Here is a 24162-nt window from a genome sequence, read left to right on the forward strand (position 1 = left end):
AGAGGGACAGCTGTGAGAAGGTGATGTGTCAACAAAGCCTGAAAGGGAAGAGGGAGTCCTCACGTATTTAGGTGGGAAGAGCATTTGGAAACAGCAAATGCAGAGGTCCTGAGCAGGGAACACACCAGACATCCATGAGAAATAGCAAGGAAGCTAGTGTGGCTGGAGAAGAGTGATTCAGGGAGGGCCTTGTAAGATAGTCAAAGAGGTAATAAAGGCCAGACTGTGCAATGCCTTATAGCATTAGGAGTTTGGCCTTCACTCTGAGACAGGCAGGCATAAAGGCTGAAACCAAAAAGGAACATGATCTGACTTCCTTTTTAAGAGAATCACTCTGGCTGTTTATTTAGAATGGATTGTAGGAGTACAAAGGCAGAAAGGGAAAGACCAGTTAAGAAGCCATTGAAAATACACATACACTCCAATCTACTGATAGGAATTTCATCATCTGTTCTTTTTCTCATTTAATAAATATTTATTTGGGGATTCATTATCTGCAAAGAACTATAACTGATAATGATATAAACCTTCTAGCCCACTGCTACCCCTAACCAAGAAAAGGAGACTGCTATAGACTGAACGTTTGCATCCTCCCAAATTCATATGTTGGAATGTTATCCCAGTATGATAGTATTTGGATGGGGCCTTTGACAGGTGGCAGAGTCATAAGGACAAGAGCTCTTATGAATCAGACTACTGCCCTCCAAAAGAGGCCCTGAAGAGGTCCCCTGTATCTTCCACCATGTGAAGACACAGCAAAAAGAGCTCAGCAGGAAGTAGCCCTTCACCAGACCCAAATCTACCAGAGCCTTGATCTTGGATTTTGCAGCCTTCAGAACTGTGAGAAATAAATGTGTTGTTTTATAAGTCACCCAGTCTTTGATATCTATTCAGTTCAGTTCAGTTCAGTCACTCAGTTGTGTCCGACTCTTTGAGATCCCATGAATGGCAGCACGCCAGGCCTCCCTGTCCATCACCAACTCCCAGAGTTCACTCAAACTCACGTCCACCAAGTCAGTGATCCCATCCAGCCATCTCATCCTCTGTCATTCCTTCTCCTACTGCCCCCAATCCCTCCCAGCATCAGAGTCTTTTCCAATGAGTCAACTCTTTGCATGAGGTGGCCAAAGTATTGGAGTTTCAGCTTCAACATCAGTCCTTCCAATAAACACCCAGGACTGATCTCCTTTAGGGTGGACTGGTTGGATCTCCTTGCAAGTCCAAGTCTCAAGAGTCCTCTCCAACACCACACTTCAAAAGCATCAATTCTTCGGCGCTCAGCCTTCTTCACAGTCCAACTCTCACATCCATACATGACAACAGGAAAAACCATAGCATTGACTAGATGGACCTTAGTTGACAAAGTAATGTCTCTGCTTTTGAATATGCTATCTAGATTGGTCATAACTTTCCTTCCAAGGAGTAAGCATCTTTTAATTTCATGGCTGCATGAAATCACCATCTATAGTGATTTTGAAGCCCAAAAAAATAAAGTCTGCCACTGTTTCACTGTTTCCCCAACTATTTGCCATGAAGTGATGAGACCAGATACCATGATTTTCATTTTCTGAATGTTGAGCTTTAAGCCAACTTTTTCACTCTCCACTTTCACTTTCATCAAGAAGCTTTTTAGTTCCTCTTCACTTTCTGCCATAAGGGTGGTGTCATCTGCATATCTGAGGTTATTGATATTTCTCCTGGCAATCTTGATTCCAACTTGTGCTTCTTCCAGCCCAGCGTTTCTCATGATGTACTTACTCTGCATGTAAGTTAAATAAGCAGGGTGACAATATACAGCCTTGACGTACTCCTTTTCCTATTTGGAACCAGTCTGTTGTTCTGTGTCCAGTTCTAACTGTTGCTTCCTGACCTGCATATAGGTTTCTCAAGAGGCAGGTCAGGTGGTCTGATATTCCCATCACTTTCAGAATTTTCCACAGTTTATTGTGATCCACACAGTCAAAGGCTTTGGCATAGTCAATAAAGCAGAAATAGATGTTTTTCTGGAACTCTCTTGCTTTTTCAATGATCCAGCAGATGTTGGCAATTTGATCTCTGGTTCCTCTGCCTTTTCTAAAACCAGCTTGAACAGCTGGAAGTTCACGGTTCATGTATTGCTGAAGCTTGGCTTGGAGAATTTTGAGCATTACTTTACTAGCGTGTGCTGCTAAGTCGCTTCAGTCATGTCCGACTCTGTGTGACCCCGTAGACGTCAGCCCACCAGGCTCTCCCATCCTTGGGATTCTCCAGGCAAGAACACTGGAGTGGGTTGCCATTTCCTTCTCCAATGCATGAAAGTGAAAAGTGAAAGTGAAGTTGCTCAGTCGTGTCCGACTCTTAGCGACCCCATGGATCGAAGCCTACCAGACTCCTCCATCCATGGGATTTTCCAGGCAAGAGTACTGGAGTGGGGTGCCATTGCCTTCTCCATACTAGTGTATGAGATGAGTGCAATTGTGCGGTAGTTTGAGCATTCTTTGGCATTGCCTTTCTTTGGGATTGGAATGAAAACTGACCTTTTCCAGTCCTGTGGCCACTGCTGAGTTTTCCAAATGTGCTGGCATATTGAGCACAGCCCTTTCACAGCATCATCTTTCAGGATTTGAAATAGCTCAACTGGAACTCCATCACCTCCACTAGCTTTGTTCATAGTGATGCTTTCTAAGGCCCACTTGACTTCACATTAGGTTAGTCCAAAGGGCCTACTATTTACAACTATTATAAAGCACACATCTTGCCTACTAGGAAGACTTGACAAAGCCTTGAAAGAATTTTTGCCTCCTTAATGCTTATTAAAGACACACAACAAAAGAGACCAACTTTCTGGATTGTCACATAATCAGTTTATTACATTTGGTATTGTTCTCAAAACTGCTGCATGTTTCCAAAGTAAAACTGTAGCATTCATAGAAATATGACTGCAGCCCTTTAAAAAGACACAGATAATATCAGCAATTATTTTTACTGAAAGAGGAGATTTCCATGGAATTCAAGAGAGAACTTCAGTCATTGTTGCTATTAGAAAATACACAGAAACATTATTCAACGTTTTTAGATCTTAAGATTCCAGGAAAAGGAGTTTGTTTTTAAACACCACTAACATGATCTGAAGGCTCAAAGCTCCACAGTAATCCTGATGCTGCCTAGGACTGAGTTACACAATAAGAATTTCTAATTAGAAAGCAAGCAGAACAGAGAAGTGTGAAGCAGAATCACTGGGGTTTTTTAGCTTTGGCAGGTTTGTTGTCTTGAAGCACTGACTTTAGAAACTGCGGATATGTTCACTGCTCCTGGGATCTTAAGAAGCTAAAACAGATCATCATTTCTATTGCGGTGTCCTCTGGTTTGAGGTAAGAGGCTGTGGGAAGGAAAGAAATAAACAACATTCTGGGAAGAAGTATGATGCTGCAGGTTGAATACCATCTTTTCACATTAATGCCTTGTTAATGAAGTTTCCTTTCTCACCTCTCCTCAACTGGCTTGTGCTTATTTATCCCTTAAGATTCCTCTTGGGCACATCTGCAGCAGTCTTCAATGAACACTGAACCTCCTTGAACCTCTCTAGAATCTTGTGAGTCTATCTTATCACTTACCATAAACTGTATTTGTCTTGTCCATTAGAGTATAAGCCCCTTGATGAAAGGCATCCTGTCTTACTCATCTTTGTCCTCATAGAACCCAGTCTGGTATTTAAAAAATAATGTGTTCAATAAATGTTTTGAATAGGATTAACAACTTAAACCTAAGGGTTGACACCATAAAACTCTCAGAAGAAAGCATAGGGGGAAACAAAGAAAACATAGGAAAGAATCTTCTTGACACTGATCTTGGTAATGATGTTTTTTAGATGTGATACCAAAAAGCACAAGCAACAAAAGCATAAATCAAGAAATGGAACTACATCAACTAAAGAGCTTCTGCACAGCAAAAGAAACAATCAATGGAATAAAAAGGCAACTACAGAATGTGAGAAAATATTTGCAAATCATATATTGGATAAAGGGTTGCTATCAAAAATATATAAAGAAATCATACAAATCAATAATGACAAATTTAAATCTAATTTAAAAATGGGCAGAGGAACTAAAGAAATACTTTCTCAAGGAAGATATTCAACAGATATGTGAAAAGATTTTCAACATCACTAGTCATCAGGAAAAGACAAATCCAAACCACAAAGAAATATTACCTCCCATCCATTATAATAGCTATTATTAAAAAGACAAGAGAGTGTGTGGAGAAAAAGAAATCTTTATCCACTATTAGTGGGAATGTAAACTGGTTTAACAACTATGGAAAACAGTATACAGTTTCCTCAAAAAGTTTAAATTAAAGTTACTATATGATCTAGCAGTTCTGCTGCTGCTGCTGCTGCGTCGCTTTAGTCGTGTCCGACTCTGTGCGACCCCATAGACGGCAGCCCACCAGGCTTCCCGTCCCTGGGATTCTCCAGGCAAGACTGGAGTGGGTTGCCATTTCCTTCTCCAATGCGTGAAACTGAAAAGGGAAAGTGAAGTCGCTCAGTCGTGTCCGACTCTAGCGACCCCATGGACTGCAGCCTACGAGGCTCCTCCGTCCATGGGATTTTCTAGGCAAAAGTACTGGAGTGGGGTACCATTGCCTTCTCCGGTATAAATCCAAATAAAATGAAAGCAGGATGTTGAAGAGAGAAATGCATTCTCATGTTTATTTCAGCACTATTCACAATAACCAAGATGTGGAAAAACTCGTGTCCATCAATGAATGACTGGATAAAGAAGATGTGGTACATATATACAGAATATTATTCAGTCATGAGAAAGAATATTGTGCCATTTGAGACAACACAGATGGATCTTGAGGGCATTATGCTAAGTGAAATAAGTCAGGTAGAGAAAGAAAAATACTGTCTGATGTTACCTGTGTGTGGAATCTGAGAAAACATAACTTTAAAAAAGTGCAGAACGCTGGATGGGGATTTGGGGAATGGGATTTGGGGGAACTGGGAAGATATTGATTAAAGATACAAACTTACAACCACTAGATACTTAAGCCCTGGAGATCTAACAAACCGAATAGTGATTTTAGAGACAATACTCTATTACAACTGTCAAAGAAACTAGATCTCAATTGTTCCTGTCACATACACACACAAAATGCTAACTATGTGATGTGACAGAAGTGTTATCTAAAGCTACAGTGATAACCATATTGCAATCTAAAAATGGATCTAATCAACATATTGTATACTTAAACTTATACAATGAAATATCTCAAAAAATTAAATATTGATTAAGTAACTAAACTTATATGACAGTGGTATTCTCCAATTGATATCCAGAAATATTCTAGTATCTCCTAATATGTATCCTGAGAATACTTATAGTATTTTGTTCTCGGGCTCTCTATCCAGTTATCCTTTCATTCCTCTTAGCAATAAACAAAATGCTTACCTCAGTTTGCCTTCCAAGCTGGCTGAATTATGCTGTCTACATCGTGATTTCCATCAATTTCATTTTCTACTACCAACTCAGTTGTATAAAAGTGACAGAAACTGCACATTCTATCGGTCTCAGGAAAGAACACTCAAATTCTGTCTTTTTTGGGTCTTTTTACTTTCATTTTAATACATTGTCTTCAAATCAAAAATTTTAAAGCTATGAGAAAAGAGAAAGCTACCATTATATTTAACATTGTTTTATTTTATTGTGACCTCTTATGTGCCGTATTTCATTATAATACCTCTCCCATCTCTCTTCAACACCTCCTCAAGATTTTCAGTTTGATCAATTTTCTAGTCTCCCAAGTCCTAAATCTAGAATCTGCCATTGACTTTTCCCTCTCCACAAAATATTTAATCAGTTTCTATATCCTCCAATTCTCCCTTCACAGACTCGCTCATATCTGTCCTTTCCTTTCCACTGTAATTGCTCAGCTCAGCTACTACAACAGCCTCCTAAAGAGTCTCCCTGATTTCAACCTCTTCCCCTTCTGGGTAACACAAGATCAACCTTCTTAAAACATCATCAAGAGCATGTCACATCTGTGTATTAAAGGCTTCTGTGGGGTCTTCTTGGTGGCTTAGTAGTAAAGAATCCACCTGCCAATGCAGGAGACACAGATTCAATCCCTGATCGGGGAAGATCTCACATGCCCTGGAGCAACTGAGCCTGTGCACTACAACGATTTGAGCCTGTGCTCTATAGCCCAGGAGCTGCAACTTCTGAGCCCACGTGTGGCAATTACTGAAGCTACATTACTAGAGCCCGTGCTCTCCAACAAAAGCCACTACAATGAGAAGTTCACCACAATTAGAGAAAGCCCATACAGTCAAATAAATAAATAAATAAATAAGACTTCTTTGGTTTCTTTGTCTGATATCCAATGCCTACGTGATCTATGTTGGTTCACAAAATGGGGACTTCCCCAGGTGAAATATGTAACTGGCCCCCTCGCACAGAATCTTACCGTGGGATTCTCTAGTCTATTCTCCTATCCAGTGTGACAAACCTGTTGAGAAGTTTAAAACAACTTAAACCTCCTCCACTATTTGAAGGACAATTGTCCATTTGATACCCCAACAGATTTTGTATCAACAAGACAAAACCTTTTATTGCACTAAAACTGGAATTTGGAGGATTGTTCATTACTACAGTTTAGTCTATCCTGACATACATAGAGTCAGAGGGTGGCTCATTTCCTGAGATGAGATAAGCAAGACTTCTCAGAAGGTAAGATGAATTCATAGACATCAGTTTCCAAGTTCCAGTTCCAAGTTCCAAGGAAGCTATATGCATTTAGGGTGTGTCAACAGTCAGTCACAGCATTGTGACCTCAGGAAAATAACTAGATGTAAATGTCTTGATTTATGCAATGAGGATTGACCTAGGTTTTCTCCAAGGTTCTTGTTAGCTCTAAGGTTATCAGGAAAGTTTGAAATTTCACATTCTCTTTGAAGACTATTTCAAATGAAAGTATATGCAGACAGTATTCAGTTAATTGGTATAACTCATTTTTATTAAATTATTTGTGTAAGGTAAAGTCAGCCCTACAAGAACAGAGTCTTACATCTGTTCACTGAAAATCTCTTTTATTCCTATAAAGTAGGAATGTCTCAATAAAGAGGCTAAAAGCTTTGCAATGTCAGAAGTCTTATTTGTGCCCTATACATGAAATATTTGGGCTAAATACTGGTCTTTGGGTTAAAAAAATTAATCTAAGCATAATTTATAAAATGACTCCTTTTAAAACCAATGACTCCCCTAGAATTGTGTCTCTAATGAAAAAAAGCCTTAGGGGGAAAAAATACTATGACTAGCTGAGCTAAAGGGTATCCCACCTTTCCTTCACATGTGTAGCCAGTCAGATATTTTCCTCTTAATGAGATATTGCCTCAAAAGATATTTCTCAGAAGCCTTTTACAGTTTTAGTCTCCACATAACACTAAGGCTTTTAGCTGCATCTGACAAATTTACCTATAAATTTTTGTCATTACAAAAAATGGTGTACATATATTCTAAATTGGCTAAAACCCAACTGATTTTTTACAAAGTAATAACCACTTAATTTATTATATTTTTAATTCTTATTTAAACATTAATTTAAATTATTAAAGATTAACACAATGACTCACTCCCTCACCTATTAAGGTCTTTATTCAAATGTCACTTTTTCAGGACGTGAGTCTGGGTCAACTCCGGGAGTTGGTGATGGACAGGGAGGCCTGGCATGCTGCGATTCATGGGGTCGCAAAGAGTCGGACACGACTGAGCAACTGAACTGAACTTCCTGAGTGCACTATTTAAACATCAAATTCTCCCTACTCCAAGGATACACAATCTCCCTCTCCTGCTGTATGTTCCTCCATAGCCTTTATCACGTTCTAACAATACACTATTTTACTTACTTATCACTTGTGTAGTCTCATTAGAATATAAGTTCCTTGAGGATAGGAATCTTATGTCCATATCTGTATCTTAAGAACTCAGAAGAATATCTGACACATAGTTCAGTTCAGTTCAGTCGTGCAGTTGTGTCCGACCCTTTAAGACTCCATGCACTGCAGCATGTCAGGTTTCACTGTTCATCACCAATCCCGGGGCTTACTCAAACTCATGTCTGTTGAGTTGGTGATGCCATCCAACCATCTCAGTCATCCCCTTCTCTTCCTACCTTCAATCATTCCTAGCATCAAGGTCTTTTCAAATGAGTCAGTTCTTCACATCAGGTGGCCAAAGTATTGGAGCTTCAGCATCAGTCCTTCCAATGAATATTCAGGACTGATTTCCTCTAGGATGGACTGGTTGGATCTCCTTGCAGTCCAAGGGACTCTCAAGAGTCTTCTCCAACACCACAGTTCAAAAGCATCATTCTTTGGCACTCAGCTTTCTTAATAGTCCAACTCTCATATCCATACATGACTACTGGAAAAACCAAGGCTTTGACTAGATGGACCTTTGCTGGCAAAGTAATGTCTCTGCTTTTGAATATGCTGTCTAGGTTGGTCATAACTTTTCTTCCAAGGAGCAAGCGTCTTTTAATTTCATGGCTGCAGTCACCATCTACAGTGATTTTGGAGCCCCCCAAAATTAAGTCTGTCACTGTTTCCATTGTTTCCCCATATATTTGCCATGAAAGGATGGGACCAGATGCCATGATCTTAGTTTTCTGAATGTTGAGTTTTATGCCTACTTTTTCACTCTCCCTTTCACTTTCATCAAGAGGCTCTTTAGCTCTTCTTCACTTTCTGCCATAAGGGTGGTGTCATCTGCATATCTAAGGTTATTGATATTTCTCCCGGCAATCTTGATTCCAACTTGTGCTTCATCCAGCCCAGGGTTTCTCATGATGTACTCTGCATAGAAGTTAAATAAGCAGGGTGACAATATACAGCCTTGACGTACTCTTTCCCAATTTGGAACCAGTCTTTTGTTCCATGTCCAGTTCTAACTGTTGCTTCCTGACCTGCATACAGATATCTCAGGAAGCAGGTCAGGTGGTCTGGTATTCCCATCCCTTTAAGAATTTTCCACAGTTTATTGTGATCCACACAGTCAAAGGCTTTGGCATAGTCAATAAAGCAGAAGTAGATGTTTTTCTGGAACTATCTTGCTTTTTCAGTGATCCAACGGATGTTGGCAACTTGATCTTTGGTTCCTCTGCCTTTTCTAAATCCAGCTTGAACATCTGGAAGTTCACAGTTCACGTACTGTTGAAGCCTGGCTTGGAAAATTTTGAGCATTACTTTGCTAGCATGTGACATGAGTGCAATTGTGCAGTAGTTTGAGTATTCTTTGGCACTGCCTTTCTTTGGAATTGGAATGAAAAATGACTTTTTTCAGTCCTGTGGTCACTGTGAGTTTCCAAATTTGCTGGCATACTAAGTGAAGCACTTTCACATAGTAGATACTCAATAAATATTTCTTGAAATAATGAGTGAAAAAATGAACTCCCTTCCAGGAGACCTTTAAACACAGACAAGATAAACCACTGTGTAATAGAATCTCTGCTGCTGAATGATTCAAGCCCAGAAAATGAACTGGCTCTTCCACACAAATTCTAGCAGGAAACAGCACAGACACTAGTGAACCTAGGTTCATATTATCAGAGAATTGCTTCTATTTTATTTATAAATAGATCTTCTTAGAATAAGGTAGAGGACAGTAGGTTAGCAAACCTTGTCAAGCACTAGAAACCTAGAAGCAACAACAAAACATTACCCAGAATTTGACAAGAGCACAGTGTTCATAGGCTGATTTTTCTTTCTCAAAAGAATCATGTCTAACACTTTTTCAAATTGTACTTGGTATAAATTGTTTGCATAACCTAAAGTGTTAGTCATTCAGTCATGTTCAACTTTTTGAAACCCCATGGACTATAGCCTGCCAGGCTGCTCTGTCCATGGAAATCTCCAGGCAAGAACACTGGAGTGGGCTGACATTCCCTTCTCCGGGGGATCTTTTTGACCCAGGGATCGAACCCAGGTCTCCAACATTGCAGGCAGATTCTTTACCATCTGAGCCACCATGAGGTTAACATAATACAACTGCCAATATTATAACACCTTAGAAGACACAATAAAGAAAAAGTGACATGAGCATGGTTAAGCTTCCCAGGTGGCTCAGTGGGTAAAGAATCTGCCAGCAATGCAGGAAATGCAGGCAGACGTGAGTCCGATCCCTGGGTGGGGAAGTTTCCCTGGAGGAAGGCATAGCAACCCGCTCCAGTATTCTTGCCCAGAGAATCCCATGGACAAAGGAGCCTGGTGGGCTACAGTCCATAAGGTTGCAAAGAGTTGGACATGACTGAGCTACTGAGCACGCACGCAAGCTTCCAACAGAAGTTCTGTTTTAGCAATCTCTAAAGATTTATTTTCAAGAACTAGAAAATCATTTGTAACAAAATAGGCACTGTGAATTTGTCTGCTCTTACCTATTACCAATAATTAGATTATAAGAGATTGATGATGTCCCAGGGTTTGGGTTATTGCTTTTAGAGGACTAGGAGAAGGAAAGTGGTTTAAGTCAAATATATTACTTAGAACTATAAGATTGCAAGTGTAAATCAAGTTCAAGCAACAAAGATATAATGCCTAAAACCAAATACAAAGACTTAATATAGAAACAGTGAACTTTCAACAAGTAAAATTGGAATTTACAAAGCCTGTTTACATCCTTTCATTTATTTATTCATTCAAATAGGTACTATATTTATTCATTCTTTTATGTACTATGCGCTGATAGTGCAGTGGTGAACAAATCACCTGTTTCTTAAAGAATAATTCCAGACACTCCAAAAGCATAAGCAAAGAAACAGGAAAGAGATTGTACAGCTCAAGGCAAAATTAAACCTGTAATCTTGTCTCTAAATCAAATAAAAATGATTCATAGGAAAAGGAATCAAAGAAGTATCAAAGGTACTGGGGAATAACAAATCTTGCTTAAAGATTTTTGGGCCATTTTTAAAGTCTTTATTGAATTTGTTACAATATTGCTTCTGTTTTATGTGTAGGTTTTTTGGCTGTGAGGCATGTGAAATCTTAACTCCCTGACCAGGGATTCAACCTGCACACCCTGCACTGGAAGGCAAAGTCTTAACCACTGGGCTGCCGGGAAAGTCCCCAGGGGTCTAATATGTCTTAACAAGCAAAACAAACAAACAAAAAAAGACAATTAGTACTGGTTTCATATAACAAGTACATTGTTTAGTACAGTATCTCCCCTTAAGAATCCTTGACAGTATGTGTCTCAGCTTTTCTTTCATGTATCAGTTCAAAACAAATACATTTTACCTTACAAGAAATTTTTAAAAGTTATGTCTAGTAGTGAAACACTGCAGGGATCCTCAGACTTTTCTTATCCAACAATTCTCATTTACCACTGATATCACCTCTCATATTCTACCATATGTTATAACAGCAAAGATTTTAGTTCTGGATCCATGCACGCATGCTTGGTCATTTCAGTCGTGTCCAACTCTTTGTGACCCTATGGACTGTAACCCACCAGGCTCCTCCATCCATGGGACTCTCCAGGCAAGAATACTGGAGTGTGTTGCCACACCCTCCTCCAGGGGATCTTCCCCACCCAGAGACTGAACTAACATCTGCCTGCATCTCCTGCATTGCAACTGGATTCTTTACCCACTGAGTCACCTGGGAAGCACAGTTCCAGATCCATCAATCATTAATTATCTGTGTCAATTTTATGTGAACTGTGATGTTACTTAACATAGAACTGACCTCAGTTTTCTCATCTGCAAAATTAAATAATATCCATCCTAACCTAACCCACAAGTCAGTTATAAAGAGCCAATGGATTATGTATTTGTTAATATCTCACTAAACTCCTATGGGGCAAATATAAGTACAATATCCATGTTTTCCTTCAAAATTACATTGACATTCAACCCTGTAAGCAACAGAAAGTGTGGTTTTATATCACTGTATGTTAATCAGAATCTTAGTCATATCTTTTTATATATCATTATGGCAGATCTGAACAAAAGGATTTTTCAGTTGACATTCAGTCAAGACTTCCCAAAGTTAAAAAAATTATTGGGTGTATAGTGAAGAAGTGGGAAGCCTGGCGTGCTACAGTCCATGGAGTTGCAGAGTCAGACACAACTTACTGACTGAATAATACCAGTTATTTATCAAGTTATCTTTTTTAAAAATCTCCATATTTTTGCAGTGCTAAATTAATTAAAGAAGATCATTAGACTGAAGTGGTTCCAATGACTTGGTAGCTTATGTATACAAACCCAAAAACCTATAATGCCTCAAGGTTAAGAAACTGAAACCTGAGGAGTACAAACCACACACAGACAACCAGACTTTCCCAAATTAGGCAACTACTTAAATTTCAACCAATTAAATAATTTCCTTGCTCTGCTTTCATATCTCCTTACAGAAGTCTTGCCCCTAGCTCCTGTCAATGAGGACTCCTAACCACATCTAATTTGGTGTTGCTCAATTCAAATAAATTTTTGCTCAAATAAACTTTTAACATCTTTAATATGCCTCAGTTTATCTTTAAGCAACAGAATGCCTCATTTTAATACAGAAATCTAGGAATCTTCTTAGACACGTACCTCTCCTTTTCCATCTTGTCTCCCTCTTAATTCATTATCAAGTCAATTATTCTCAATATTTGTTTGTGCATGCCTGCACAGTCCCTAAGTCCTGTATGACTCTGTGACCCCATGGAGTGTAGCCTGTCAGGCTCCTCTGTCCATGGGACTTCCCAGGTAAGAATACTGCAGTGGATAGAATACTTCTCCAAGGGTTCTTCTGGATGCAGGGATCAAACCCATGTCTCCTGCTTGGCAGGCATATCCTGCCTGGTAGGCAGATTCTTTACCACTGAGCCACCTGGGAAGTCCATTACTCTTCCCAAATCTTCATGTGTTCACCGATCAAGAAGCTATCCAAACCCCCATCTTCTGGGTTTTTGTGGATGCATCATTACTAGGAATAATTGAATACATCATTAATCATTGGCAGCTGATCTAACCTCCAGCCCCTTTCCCCTCCTTAGAGATCAAGGAGTTAGGGACTGAAAGTTCCAACCCTCTAACCATGTGATTGGCTCTCTCAGCAATCAGTCCTCCTCCTTAGGTACATCCAAAAATCACCCCATTAACATATCAAAGACAGCTTTATTGGTCTCTTCATTTTGAAAATTCCAAGGGTTTAGAGAGCCTTGTGGCAGAAATAGTGACAAACTACCAAGTATGCATATTTCATATTATAAATTACATCACACCCTCCATTCATTTTTTATACTGCAGGCAGAGTGAGCTTTACAAAAGGCCTATGTTACTCTCTTGCATAAAACATTTGAGAGACAAGGACTTGAACATCTACATTACCATATGTAAAATAGATAGCCAGTGGGAGTTTGCTTCATGACACAGGGAACCCAAAGCCAGTGCTCTGTGACAACCTAAAGGGGTGAGATGGGGACAGAGGTGGGAGGAAGGTTCAAGAAGGAGGGAACATATGTATACCTATGGCCAATTCATGTTGATGTATGGCAGAAACCCATCACAATATTGCTAATTAATTATCCTCTAATTAAAAATAAAAAATTAAAATAAAAAAAAAAACACATGATGATGATCTTCCATTTATCATATGATTAATTACAAAGTGGGCTTCCCTGGTGGCTTAACAGGAAAGAATCTGCCTGCCAATGAAGAACATGTGGGTTCAATTCCTGCATCAGGAAGATCCCCTGGAGAAGGAAATAGCGACCCATTCCCGTAATTCTTGCCTGGGAAATCCCATGGACAAAGGAGCCTGGTGGTGTACAGTCCATGGGGTTGCAAAGAGTCAGAGATGACTGAGTACAGGACACACTAAGCATGATATAAAGTACTTCAAAGCTCTCAAAATCTGCCCTATTCTCTCCAGTTTCCATCTTATGCCACTCTATCACTGTCTGCATGCCAGCCCACTTCCTTCAGTTTCTTCAGTGCACCATATTCTTTTCAACCTTGGGACTTTCACACATGTTGTTTCTTCTCTCTGGAGTATTTCCCCAGGACTATACTCCCTCTGCATTGTGTATGAGCTTTCTTCTCTGACCTCTTAGACTACGTGATATTCATATAATTTAATCCTTCAACATATACTTCCTTTTCAAAGCATTCACCCAGGTTATTATTAAATTATTAATCCTCCACTTATACATTTAGTGTTTATATGCTCTTCCAGAATATATCCTCAACAAGGCAGGAACTATACCTTTCCTGTCCATCACTATGCTTCAACACCTACTATGTCTTATGCAACAGGACTTATCCAAGCTCCTGAGACTTGGGTATGATTTTTCATGGTATTCTGTCTACTAAAGTCCCTTCTCTCTACTATATCTCATGCAACGTTTCCACCTGGGACACCCTCTATACAGTTCAAGGTGAAACTCAAATATCACCTTGTCCTTGTAATATTTTACCACCAATAGGAAGAAATGACAAATTCCATTTTGCTGCCCAACAACTTTACACATAGCTTATTACAACAAGTGACAAATTCTATTTCAGGTATTTCTATGGGCCCTACTTTCCTATACAAGACTGTGAAATCCCTGAGTGCATTAATCATTGTTGAAGTCTTTCATTCTGTTCCTTAAATACCTGATTTTCTCTTTCTGAGCATTTGGTTACATTCCCACCCTCTCAGAGGTTAACTGTGATCATGTCACTTGCTTCAAGAAATGGCATACAGGTGAACAAGATCTGTACCGCTTCCGGGCAGATGCTTACAGAGGCAACAAATGCTCTTTCCCTCTGCCATAGACTTACAATACTCCAGTAGTGGCTATTATCCTGGCCTGAGTCTTAGAGTAAGGAATGAATGGAGCATAGCCCCAAGACAAGCCACAGCGGACATGTAGCGTGAGGAAGAAATGAACTTTGCTTCAAGTCACTGCAATTTGGAGGTTGTTTGTACTATAATCTATATAATCTAGCTTATTCTGACAGTTCACTTTTTTATATAATTATATATCCAGGCTGGGTCCAAAGCTCAATACATAGTGTTCAAAAATGTTTAATGAACTGACTTGAAATTGATCATGTATATACAGCATAGATTAATCACAGGCTTTACAACTGATTCCTCTTTTTCAGTTCTCAACACTGCCAGCAGTGGTGTTTAACTGAGCAGATCTTACCCTGTACAGTCAGACTAAATTAATTTATCTAAAAAGAAAGACATTTAGTTCAATTTGTATTGATTAGTCAGTGATCTCATTCACTGATTTTCAACCCTTGATGTGCATTAGAATAACTCTACAGTGAATTTTCAAAACATAGATGCTTTAGTTCCATCCTCAGAGTCTGAATTGGGACATCTGGACTGAGGGCTGGCCCTCTAAACTGAGAAAAACCTCCACAGGTGATTCTTATGCACATAATGATTGAACGGTTGTTATCTTTTGTTTAAAATCTGTCTGAACATAATGCAGACTTGGCTTTTTTCCCCACACTTCTTTAATAGCAGAAAAAGGTTTCATAAGAGAACACAAAAAATAGATGAAACAGAAAGAGTGGTGGAAAAAACCTTGGCCAAAACTTCTAGTTAAAAATTCTAGTTTATATATCAACTGGACAACATTTTCTCTTAGTTCATTTCCAAACTTCCCTTTAAAATTCCTTTGAGTATTTTAAATTACACAATTTTTATTAGAAAATAAAAATTTTTTTAATCTCCTGAGCCAAAATATCAGATGTTGGAAAGGATATGGAGCAACTGGAGTTCTCAGTTAGCAGTTACAACTGTTAGTAGTCTTGTAAATCAGTACAGTCACTTTGTAAAATGATTTGGAAGTATTTACAAAGCTGAATATATGACAGTTCAATGACTTGATAATTACACTCATGGATATATAGCAAAAATATCTGTACATTTATACTTTCAAAAAGACATGTTCTAGAATGTTCATAGCAACACTGTTAATAATAGCCAAATACTGGAAACTATTCAAATATCCCTCAAGAATGGATAACAAATAAATCATAGTATATTCACTCAAAGGAACACAGTAAGGGAATAAAATCTGCACTCACACACAACAGTATAAATGAAACTCACAAACATTATTGAGTAAGAAAAGTCAAATACACAAAAAGAACATTCTATAAGGTTGCTTTTAGATAAAAGTACAAAAATAAGGAAGTATGCTGATAAAAGTCAACATAGACTTCTAGGATAATGACTAGGAAAAAGCACAACAGAGACTTTTCAGATATTAATAGAATTCTGTTTCTTGATCTGAATACTATTTACTTGGATGTGTTTAACTTGTGAAAATTCACTGATTATGATGATTCACTTACATGCAATTTTCTGTATTTAAACTTTAAACAATTTTAAAATTATTTTTAAATCCCACAATTAACAAAACTTAAAAGATAGCTATAAAGCTAAAACTGACAAGAGTGTTGGGGATGAGACCCATACCAAGGAGAGGCAGAAGAAAAAAAGGAAAATAAAAGAAAAAGAGAAAAATCTATAAGTCCTAGATCTATTATCTCCCTGATTCATTCTCAAATAATTCAAAATTACTCAGTTAAGATTCATCATTTAATGTTCACCTCTTACACCACTTGTAAGAGGTATTCTCTGACACTCAACTCTATCACAAGACTGAATTAAGTCTTCTTCTTTCATGTTTCTGTAACACTTAATACATACCTTCTTTAATAAACTTATAACACTGATTTTTAATCATATACTTATGTATCTGTTATCTCCATTAGACTACAAACGTCTTAAAAGCAATCACCATGTTTTACTCATTTTTGTAACCTCAGAGTTTAAAAATATTAGAGACTATTCCAAACACATTAAAGTTATTATTAATGATCATTTGGAGGTTGTGTACTAGTAAGTGGTATTTATTCTCTATATTTGATATATTTGAAGTGTTTTACAAGTTATTTAAAAGTTTATGATTTAAAAAAAAAAAACCTATTGACCTGAATTTGTTGCATTTCCCTTATTGAATATCATATCATTGAGGATAGAAAGACAATTTTAACTGCGACAGGCCCCTATGTGAAAATAGAATACCTTATCAATAATTTTTCTTTTGATTATCTTCTAAAAGAGAAAAAAACTATTGAGATAGTATTTCTGGCTTAATTTTTTTAACTTTATATTCCTTTCTCCCTTCCAAATAAAGGAAACTTTCTCACCTTAAATAATGATGCAAGCATAAGAAGGCCTGCAACCTTTACTCACAGGGAGTAGTCACTAAAACCACCTAATAAAAATCTATTGAGACTATAACGTCAGAAGATCAGTCAGAAAGGATTAGAGCCTCAATGAATGCTAGCACAGAAGTCATAATGTATCTAGTTTCAGTTTAAAGACTTTTCCAACAGTGGAACTTTCCAGCTATTTTAGTGTTGTCCTAAGATCTCACAAAATGATCTAAATAATAACATTCAATTCTAAAAGCTAGATGTTGAAAATTCTTAAATTAAGTAAAAAATTAAAATTTTTTAAAAAGTCAAATTTTAGGGGACTTCCCTGGAAATCCAGTGGTTATGAAATTGCCTTGCAATGCAGGTGATTTGGGTTTGATCCTTGGTCAAACTAAAGATTCCACATGCCTCAGAGCAATTACGTACAACTACTGGGCCCATGCTCCACAACTAGAGAGTCCATGCACCACAACAAAAGGATGCAATACAGATCCCACCTGCCACAACTGAGACCCAATGCAACCAAATAAATAAAAGTCAAATTTTTAAACTCATATGTCATAGAAATGAATACCAAATGTGTGTACCTGTGTAAAGATATTATTACTTCTTCATTTAATCATATTATTTATGTGGCCTAATATTCTTTATATTACTTATTATTGCATTACATTGTTTCATAGACACATTTGAAAATTTTTTAGTACTCTTTTTTAAGAATAAGAAGAAACTTTCAAAAGTGTGAAAGGATTTTGAGGAACATTACTGTGAAAGCCTAAGTTGCCTTGAACAGGCTATTAACAGAAATCTGTATTTGAGAATGCTGCCAGTATTACATCACCAGCCACCAGGCAATAAGGAAGACAATCAGCCACACAAGAGAATATTTACAGGTGTCTTCTGACAACCCCAGCTGAGGTCCCAGTATGAAATATTGCATTTTCAATATGAAAGAGAATGAGAAAGCTTTCTTATGATTCCTGATCCCAGTTTTCAAGTTACTCATAGAGTTTTCCCACAGATCTCAGACATCATGGAGCAAAGATAAGCCATTTCTGTTGTGCTGTTTCCAAATTCTTAATTCATGGAATTTGTGAGTATAATAAAGTGTTTGTCATTTTACTCCACTACATTTGGGGTGGTGAGTTATTCAGCAATAATAACTGGAACAGATCACATCAGTGAAAGTTGCAATGGGATCAGAAGGTGATACTCAAAGACCAAGGACAAGAAGACATCTCAGTGAAGGTCACCCAGGAAATAGGACAGCATGTGGACCAGACACTCCTTGCCTGGTGCTATGATGTTATTTGCATAAGCTATAACCAGATGACATCTCTAAGAAATAAGAGGGAATGTTCTTGAAAGGAAAAAATAGTCTTGATAGAAATGTGAATTTGTTGTTTTTTTTTTCTGATTCTCTTTATTTCTTTTCACTTTTTATTTTGTATTAGGGTATAGCCAATTAACAATGTTGTCACAGTTTCAGGTGAATAGCAAAGGGACTCAGACATACATATACATGTATCCATCCTCCCCCAAACTCCCCTTCCATCTGGGCTGCCACATAACATTGAGCAGAGTTCCATGTGCTAGACAGTAGGACCTTGGTTATCCATTTTATATAGAGCAGTATGTACATGTCTAATCCAACTACCCTACCCCTTCTCCATAAAAAATGTGAATTTTGAACTGAATATAAATCCTTAATATAAATTAACTAAATGTTTATTTAGAATACTCTCTATGTTCTACACCAGGAATGACTGAGTTACCTGCAAGTGGCAAGATCGAGAATTTCCCACTGTTTGTGAAAATGGGAATTCCAGAGCAAAATTGAGCTCAGTTATAAAATAAAATTTAAAAAAGCTTGCATTTATGAATTCTTGAGTTGTCCTTGTAAATTTTAAAACCCTCACACAATTATTTATTTAAGTATATATTGACAATAAACCTTTCAGACAACTGGGATCATGACTGTACTGCCCACTGTTATATACCCAGCTCCAAGCACAAGATTTATTATATAATAGAAGCTCAATAGACATGTGGTGAGTGAATGAATGAATACAAATACATGCTAATGGACAATCACATGGATCAATTACCATGGTAAAATTCTATCACCAAGCAATAAACAATTTTAGCAAGTATAAATCTTCTGTTCACAATAATAAGAACATTATTTTCTCCAAATTAATTTAATCTCAGGTCTAAACTCCCCAGCTACTGGACTATCAAGAATATTGTCCTGGTCATTCCCAGGGCTTTCTCCCTCTTCCAGTGTCACACTGGCTTATTTGGGTCCTGAAAGCAGGAGCAGGGCTTCTGGTCCTGAACCATCATGATGGCCACTGCCTTTCTCAGAGTCCAAGCTCTTGAAATCTGTCAGCTCTTTGATGTCTCTGTACCTCACTGTAAGCATGAGAATCTTAGGTGAAGCTGGACTGTGATGCCATTTCCCTGAATGCATTGTACAAACACTCCTGTCTGAATGCTGCCATTGTAATGAAACAAACTACTGGTCCTTTGACAAGGATCCTCAGGGGACTCCTCAGAGGCATGAGATATAGAGGATGAAATGTAAGTAACTGAAAGCATTCATGCTGGAAGCTTGGAGGGTCCAGACTACTTTTCTAAGATGCTCAGTACTAATTACCACAATACTTCTCAATTGAGGGCAAAATATCCAGCACTTTTGCAGTAAAGGCAAAATTATCCTAAAGACTACATAAATCCTCCCACAGCAACCTCATTTCATCTTAGGTCAATTTTCTAGAGATAATAAGTACACTCTGGAAAACCACTGTACAATCCCCACACAGGAACGAATACTCATCCTTTACCAGCTACCTTGGTATATAAAGGGATACACCACCAACCATGCATGTCACAGTGACCAGGACAGCTTGTCTCAGGTCCTCATTTTGGTGATGCTGAATCAAGTAGGACCTGTGATTTAGCACATGTTAGGGAACAAACACTTCATGTTCCACTAATTAGGAACAAAGCTATCAGGTATATCTGTTAATGGAGTTCACTCCACATGCCATAGAGAGACCTAATTTAATTAATTTAAAGATGCAATCATTATCAAATGATAAGCAATTTAAATGGAATGGTTATGACTTTTATTATTAAAAATATTATGAATGTAAAATAATATCAGCTTCCATAAATATTTCACATGGATTCTTCTTTGTGGTTGTTTAACTGTAGTAAATATAACTAGCACACTTTCTGCTCCATCATCACCTGTAACTAAAAATTACAGATATGAGAAACAAAATTTTTTAATAAAAATCAAAGAGGAATCAAAAGAACCTCCCCAGGTTTACTCTCTTGGATTTATCTGCATAAGACTAAACATCACTACTGAAAGAGGAAAATTCAGTTGCCTTTACATATAAAATTCAGTTGCCTTTACGTATAAAATTGACTACACTTTTTCACTATTATCCATTTATTTGACTCATGTATTTACTTTAGAAGCTGTCCTTTGAATACACAAAAACTGTATTTAAACAAAAATTTCATCTTAGTTTAAGGAAGATTAACGTGACTTTCCTCTAGTATCTTCTTATTTTCTGGTCTCAATAAGATGTTTTTAATGTATTTCAGAATAGATCACATTAATCCTAATAAAAATCCTTAAACTGATTTTTTTAATTGACTAATAAATGAATGAATAAATGAGGAGTGCCCAATAGCCAATATCCATAATAAAGGAACAAGCCTGATGTAGTGTTAACAGCCTGGGACCAAGGGGAAAAAAAGGGTGAAAAAGAACATCTCATTAAACAAACCTGAATAACTACTCACACTATTACCACTGTCACATGCATCCACGTACTGAGTCTGCATTATAAGCTATGTGACTGCACTGTATTTCCAGGACTAAAAGGTTAAAATCATAATTTATGTGGGCAATGGACAAGAACAAACTTCAAACTTTTGCTTGGTGATCCCAAGGAGTTCTGCTATTAAAGCAAATTTCTCTGAATGCTAATGGGAGTAAGCAGACACATTCATGATCCTCTTACATTCCTGTATATCTGGCAAGGAAGGCACTGACTACCCTGTTACATATTTATCTTCCCCAAAATATTTGCAGAACTATAGAGATAGTGTCTCCTGAAGCAAAAGGCAATATGCTTATTGTCTATTATAAAATACACAGATTCCTTAAGCTGAAAGCCCTTCTCCTAAAACACAACCACTGTACATACGGGCATCACCTGTAATTCTCGGCATCATCATGTGGGAACTGGGTCTCCAAAACTGTTGATTGATACTCTAGCTATCGCTATTGCTGTTAGCAATAAGTTGCCCTTTGTCTCTGACTCAGGAGTCTCATGTCTTCCACCAACATCCATGAGATTGTTTGACAGACTAATTTATTAGCTATAAGTAGCGTGAAACCAGACTGTCTGCAGATGCTGAAAATGAGATGTCCAAGAATAAAAGGAAATAGTCTTTGTACATTTTCATAAAGTACTGCTAAAGATCCAAGTGTGGCTGTGTATGTTTTACTATATTAACTCTATTACCCTGTGATTCTTACTTGTCTCAGGGAGAGTGATGAGTTAGCAGAAAGGCAGCTACCGCCTTTGAGTTTCAAAACCCAACACCTCATTTTTAGGGTTCTGAGTTTCTGAAGTCACAAAATCTGAGCCCTTAAAAATATAAAATGTATGTTTTAAATAAAAGATTGGAAAGAATGAAGGAAAAGGCACATCATATCACCATACTAGACAAAGCCTCCCTTTGACAGTGGATATGTGGGGCAAGGGTGGGGGGGAGAAAAGGGACAGTGAAAGCAAGAAAGCTATTTGTTTGTGGTTCCCTAAGAAAGAGTCCTGAGAGGTTGGGGACAGGGAAGCAGAGAAACTGTGGAATCTGAAAGGAGGAAAGTTCTGTGTCCTTCATTTTCACTTAAAACAGAGAGGAACTTGACAACTGTGTCCTCTGTCTGCAGCACAGTAGGAGCATAGTAGACAGAGTGCCTTTCAGATTTGCCCGGGTGTCCGGGGGCGGGAGGGTCGCGGTTGCTCAGTCGCTCAGTCATGTCTGACTCTTTGCAACTCCATGGACTGTAGCCTACCAGGCTCCTCTACCCATAGGATCTTCCAGGCAAGAATACTGCAGTGGGTTGTCATTTCCTACTCCAGGGGATCTTGCCGACCAGGGATCAAACCTGCGACCCCTGCATCTCCTGCATTGGCCGGCAGATTCTTAACCACTAGCACCACCTGGGAAGTTCTTGGGATTTGCCTAAATGGAGAGATTTTCCCTTTGTCACCACAGTCCAGGAACAGAGCCAAAGATGTTTTACATACAAAGTAGGGTACAGAGGCCCTACAGAGGCCCTACCGTGATTGAGACGGTAGAATGTAGTAGTGACACACAGGGACCAATTACTGACAGTGGAAAAAATAATACACATCTCAGCTAGTGTCACAGTAGATGGTTGACAATAACCAAGAATGAGAAGAAGTTTTCCCAAAGCCCTCATAAGTCCTCTGGAACTTAGATGCAATATGAGGTAAATGTGTAGACGAGCAGGTACCCATAAAATGACTGAATTGACTAATAGTTAATCTCTACCAGCAGGCAGAATAAGGGTTTACAAAATTGTGTGTTTATTTTATACATTGTTTGTGGCCTGAAATCTGCACTTGCTAAACCTGTATTCCTAAAACAATACATCTTAAGAATGCATTACTATGTTCCTCATTTTTAAAAAAAAAGTTTGGCAGAAACCAATACAATTTCATAAAGCAATTATCATTCAATTAAAAAATAAATCAAAAAAAGGAAAAACTGTGTCTTCTTTTGTGTTCCTAGCCAGAGTCTCCAGAATTTCCAGTTTATTTATGGATTCCCAGAACTTCAGTGAGACTGAAACCATGATGCAGTCCACCTGACATTATTTCTACAGCAAAGGGATTTCTAAATTCTACCTCCAGCTAAGCAACTGGGAATCATATAAATGATGGAAACTCTTTCCAGCCTCAACCTACCCTCCTCTGACTATTATTATTGATACTTTGCAGACACAGAGAATTGGCAATTTCAACTCAATCCACATTTCCTCGGCATAATTAAGAAGGCAAATGAAATTGTATTCACAAGAGTCTCAATTTCACATGTAAAATGTATACCTGTATTGTATCACTCAGAGCCTGGAGAACTGGAAAATCCTACATATTTTTCGAATCTCTCTGCATTTTTTCAAAATTATATCTTAAGGGGTCCATTTTTATTTCATATATTTTGAAAACAGGAATGTTAAATGAAATTGAAAAAGTAAATAAATTTGTAGTCTTCTCTAAAGCTTTTTCTTCTAGAAACATTTAATCAGTTTTTATAACAATAAAGCAGCAGTTGCAAAGGTTAAATTGTTTTCAAAAGTTTCAACCAAGCCAAGACATGATAAAGAGGTTACTTATTTAGCTAGGTCCATAAAGCCTTGTCTGGTGGCTCAGACTATTGTCTGAGTCCACCTGCAATGTAGGAGACCCAGGTTTGATCCCTGCATCGAGAAGATTCCCCTGGAGAAGGGAATGACAACCCACTCCAGTATTCTTGCCTGGAAAATTCTACAGACAGAAAAGCCTGGAGAAAGCTGTTACTGTCCATGGGGTCACGGACACAACTGAATGACTTTCACTTTTACCTTCTTTCATAAAGGAACTCAAGGTGACAAGAGCAAAGGAGATAAAAGTTATACGATTTAACAAGGGTGTTTGATAGAAAGTAGTCACCAATACTGGGGCTTCCCTGATGGTTCAGTGGGTAAGGAATCCTCCTCCAACGCAGGAGACGTGGGTTTGATCCCTGGGTTTGGAAGATCCCCTGAAGGAGGAAATGGCAAACCAGTGCAGTATTCTTGCCTAGGAAATCCCATGGACAGAGAAGCCTGGGGGGACTGCAGTTCAGGGAGTCACAAAGAGTAGGATACAA

General features: G+C 38.1%; 1 long non-coding RNA gene across 1 annotated transcript; it reads right to left on the reverse strand.

Moving 5' to 3' along the window:
* Nucleotides 1–2820: 2820 nt before the first annotated feature.
* LOC132345007 (uncharacterized) lies at nt 2821–6742 on the reverse strand. Its single transcript, XR_009494105.1, has 3 exons — nt 6655–6742; nt 5433–5636; nt 2821–2926 (listed from the first exon to the last, which is right to left on the reverse strand). It is a non-coding gene; the product is annotated as an uncharacterized lncRNA (long non-coding RNA).
* Between the last annotated feature and the right edge of the window lie 17420 nt (nt 6743–24162).

The sequence above is a fragment of the Bos taurus genome, chromosome 3 (assembly GCF_002263795.3).
Source record: "Bos taurus isolate L1 Dominette 01449 registration number 42190680 breed Hereford chromosome 3, ARS-UCD2.0, whole genome shotgun sequence".
Taxonomy (NCBI): domain Eukaryota; kingdom Metazoa; phylum Chordata; class Mammalia; order Artiodactyla; family Bovidae; genus Bos; species Bos taurus.